Here is a 4716-nt window from a genome sequence, read left to right as displayed (position 1 = left end):
TTTTTATTATTTTGTTCTAATTTATTTTATTTTATTTTATTTTATTTTATTTTATTTTATTTTATTTTATTTCATTTTATGTATTTGTGGAGAAGTTGTTGTTGCTTGGTGTTTATTGATGTCTTTGTTGCTGATGTGTTCTTTATTTGTTTTCCTGGATATATTGGAAATTAAATAAATCTACTGTATTGTATCTATTGTTATAGAACAACAACATTTTGGCAGCAGGTTGGCAGGGAGAGCAGGGAGAGCAGAGAGAGAGCAGAGCCTCCTTCACCCAGACAACCTGAGTTCAAACGCTGCTGTCTGCAAAGATCCGGCCTGCTGAAGTGTCCATGAGCAAGACACTGAACCCGTCTGCAGCTGACCCTGACCCTGACCCTGACCCCTGACCTCTGACCTCAAGCAAGAGAACACAGAGTTCAACAGAGGATCACAGTATTATTAGACAAACACAGATGCACAGATGCAGTAGATGCAGTCATGTGTACAGTATATATAGACGCTGCAGTGGAAATCTCTGCTCTGGAAATGCAGTGAATAAAGACTGAAATATTTTCCAGCAGAACACAGCAGGCTCGTTAAAGAGAGAGCGAGAGAGAGAGAGAGAGAGAGAGAGAGAGAGAGAGAGAGGGAGAGGGAGAGGGAGAGGGAGCAGGGCCGGGTCGTCCGTCGGAGTCTCCCCGGCCGGGGCCCCTCTCTAGACGGCAACACGTCATGGAACATTCCCGGAACCAGCCAGCGCACCACCCACCATCTCTCTCTCTCTCTCTCTCTCTCTCTCTCTCTCTCTCTCTCTCTCTCCCTCTCTCTCTCTCTCTCTCTCTCTCTCTCTCTGTCTCTCTCAAACACACACATACACATACATACATTCATACATACATACATACATACATACAGAGGAAACAAACGATGAGCATACAGTCACTCCCTTATGAGAAAGAACTCGCCCGTAACACATTTCAGAGAGATACTGTACGAATATCACAGCAGAACTATAAGTCGCTATAGGAATATTATAGGAATGTTATAGTAATGTTATAGCAGCAACAAGAAAATACCATAAAGTACGATAAGGTCACTGTATAAACTCAGTATTGAGCAGCAGAGACACACTATAGAAATATCATAGGAATATCATAGGGTGAAGTTAAGAGCCAAAGCGAGGCGGAGAGAGCTGGCTGTCTGTTGCACATAACACACAATTGCAGAAAATCGACCTTCCAGACGCAAAATCACACCATCACACCTATCTGGGCTTCCAGTTTCACAGCCTCATACCCCCCTCCCCTCCTCCTCCCCCGGCCTTGCAGCCAGCCTGGCCGTGCAGGGCTACTGCAAATTCCTCAGGATATTACGCAACCCGGGTAATCTGCATGCAATGCAATGCGTGCCCGGGGTATTCCCCCTGCATAGTCTTGCCCTTATAAGCCAAACAAAAGATCAAATGCCGTGAAAACAGCCCATCATGCCGTAATGGCGCAGAAAAGCCCGCTGTCACGCTGAAATGTATGAGAAAATGTCCTGTATATTCTTCCGTGCGCTTACCGTTTTTGCGCTCCGGCTGCGCGTCTCCGTCTCGGTGCGAAAATGACAACAAGCAGCCCGGTGACAGGAGATCCGATTCCGGAGGAGGGGGGGCGGCTTGACACCTCTCTGATTGTCCGGTAAAAACACCCAGAAGACGGTGTTAGAAATCCACAAGAGTCGAGGATGGCTGTGGAAACGACGCGGCGAAGCGGCCGACGGAGGAAAAGTTGCGCGTAAAAATGGAAGGAATCCTTTCAGACCGGATTTCTGCTGCTGGAGCTCCACTACTGCAGTCAGACAGACAGTAAATGTGTGTGTCTGACTGTGTTGTGAGTGTGGATGTGTGTGTGTGTGTGTGTGTGTGTGTGTGTGTGTGTGTGAGGGAGAGAGAGGGTGAAATCAGGAGACACACACACACACACTCATACGCACACGGGGGTTATTCCAAGCGCCACTTCCCAGAATAGCAGCATAGAGGAGAGAGAGAGTGAGAGAGAGACGGAGCGAGAGAGAGGGAGAGAGAGGGAGAGAGAGGGCGTGTGTGCGTATGTGTGCGTGTGTGTGTGTGTGTGTGTGCGTGTGTGTGTGTGTGTGTGTGCGTGTGTGTGTGTGTGTGTGTGTGTGTGTGACGTCGTCGGATCCCCCAGCGCGCAACCAGGGCAGAGAGAGAGGGAGGGGAGGGGAGGAGGAGCAGTGGCCGAGGAGGAGGCTCTGTCTGCCGGCAGAGAGAGAGCAGGATTCCCCGGTCACCTCTGGAGCGCCCTGTCTGTCTGACTGTCTGTCTGACTGTCTGTCTGACTGTCTGTCTGACTGTCTGTCTTTCTACCTTTCTGTCTGCAGATAGATAGATAGATAGATAGATAGATAGATAGATAGATAGTCACCGACGTAGATTCAGCTATAGATTAAGGCTGGAATGTAATGCATTAATATACATTAGGCTACATTACAAGAAATATTCGGATAATCAACCTAAATGTCTGAAAAAATACTGAATATTTGGAATATGGAATATATAGCTAATATAATATTTACAAAATAAATAGAAAATATGTATTTTTGTGTATTCTAATTCAACAACATCAACAATAATAAATGCATTAATAATATTTATAATAACCTATAATAAACATAAAATTATTATTAAGGGCATAGTTTAACTAAATTCTAATAACTGTATCTTTATTATTTTATATTATATAATTAAACTAACTAACGTTTTAATATACATTTTTAATATATTATATATATTTTTTGAATATAAAATATTTTCATGTATTATCATTAATATCTATTAAAAAAATGTCAAAATATAAAAAAAAATATATGTAGAAACTAAAAAACAGATCCTTTCAACCCAGAATATACCAGCCTCGGTCTGTCTGCCTCCTGTCTGAGGGTTTTAAGGTGAATCCTCGACATGATTCAATATTCAGCAACAGACGCTGCAGGCTGAGTGGCTTCATCTGTGAAGTGCATTTAGGAATCCAGACGATCTGATTTAAGCAGCCCTCCTGCTAATGAATCACATTAGCTTTAATAAAGTCCTTTTTCCACTGCGCAGGTTCTGCTGCAGCTCTCCCTTGTGCTAATAAACTACATTAGGTCTTGTAAAGGTCTTTTTTTCCAGTGGGTGGCAGGTTGATAAGTGGTTAGAGAGACCATCCTGCGACTGAAACGTCGCCGGTTTGATCCCTGGAACCCGTCCTGCCTCGCTCAGCGTAATCCGCTCTGAACGGCAGCATCAGCCGAAGGCCTAAAATGTAAAACGGCGTGCACAGGGTCTGATGCAACCGTCCCTCGTGTTAATAAACCAGCCTGAGGTTCGTGCAGCCTTCAGCGCAGGATGTGAACTTCCTCTAACAGCTTCCATTGTACCTCGGAACAGATAATGACCCATAATGGTCTGGTAATCGTCTCGATGCCGTCCGTCCGTCTGTTCGCGGCGCAGAGAGAAGTTATCCGAGGTGTGAGGGAGAGAGGAAGAAGGAAAAAAGAGATGCCGCTCGGCCGGGACGGTGCCATCGATTCACCTATTATAAACACACTGACATCTTATTTAAAGGATAAGTTTGGTGATTTTGGACCTATGTATAATTTGTCTCTTCCATCCCTGTAGTTATTGGACCCACAGACAATATTGGCTCCAGAGTCAGCTGTCGGTTGAAGCAGCGAGCTCCGCTGCCTCTTGCTGCAACAACATGAGTCCAAACTGTTTGTCAAAATATCTTCATAAAAGCCAGTCTGTGAAAACAATATGGCGACCGGCCGACGTATTTCTCTCCACGGCGCGGAAAGCAGCGGCACCGTTTCCACTCAGTGGATCGTCTTCTACCCAACTCTACTGTTTACAATCTGACCGTCCAGAACTAGATCACTCCGCCTTTCACCCCACAGCGGTCTGTGCTGCGGCAGAGAAAAATAGTTCTGTGATTTCCTGATAAGTCATATTTACTCTCAACCCCCCCGTGAAGCCGACAGTTTGGACTCATTGTTAGCAGCAAGAGGCGACAGAGCTCGCCGTTTCAACCCACAGCTGACTCTGGAGACAATATTGTCTGTGGGTCCAAGCACTACAGGGATGGAAGAGACAAATTATATAAAGGTCCAAAATCGACAAACTTATCCTTTAAGAGTTTTCACTGATCATACAGGCTGGGAAGTCTGGAACCAGAGGGTGACGGCAACATCATGGAGTGTTTTTTCTTAGTGTTTTAGCTTTTATTAGAGAGTTCACAGTGGAGAGAGAGAGACAGAGAAGCCGTATTCAGACCCAGGATGTCGGGGTTACATGGTTTGCACCTTTGAAAACTGACCATGTGTGTTTTTCTTGATGCATCTCTTGATTTTCCTGCACACACACACACTGGCTGTCAGGATGACTGCAGGGTTTGAATCCCACTACTCATAGATATGGGTTTGATATGGGTCTAATCGGTGGTTTCCCACACTTTCAGGCAGCCTGTACTGTTATGGGAGAGAATATCGCAGTAACAAATCATTCTTAAAGGAAAAATCCACCCTATAAAACACTTTAACACTGTTAAAAAAAACAATGTACCTTGTATTACTGGATCCACTGGTCTCTCTCCTCTTCTACGATGGATTTCTCCCTGTATGATTGTTGAACGTCTCTTGGTGCAAAATGGCGGCTCTAGAAAGAAGCCCTCGCTCTTTGATTCTGAG

At 44.9% G+C, this 4716-nt stretch overlaps 1 long non-coding RNA gene across 1 annotated transcript in view; it reads right to left on the bottom strand.

The window, feature by feature from the left end:
- The window catches only part of LOC144542766 (uncharacterized), a 54060-nt gene extending 52083 nt beyond the window's left edge, over positions 1-1977 (bottom strand). The window contains exon 1 of the long non-coding RNA XR_013507455.1: positions 1549-1977. This is a non-coding gene — a long non-coding RNA (uncharacterized LOC144542766). The remainder of the gene's footprint in view (positions 1-1548) is intronic.
- Between the last annotated feature and the right edge of the window lie 2739 nt (positions 1978-4716).

The sequence above is a fragment of the Centroberyx gerrardi genome, chromosome 18, assembly GCF_048128805.1.
Source record: "Centroberyx gerrardi isolate f3 chromosome 18, fCenGer3.hap1.cur.20231027, whole genome shotgun sequence".
Lineage (NCBI taxonomy): Eukaryota > Metazoa > Chordata > Actinopteri > Beryciformes > Berycidae > Centroberyx > Centroberyx gerrardi.
The sequence above is the reverse complement of the archived record's forward strand: the minus strand, read 5'-3'. Positions and strand labels throughout refer to the sequence as shown.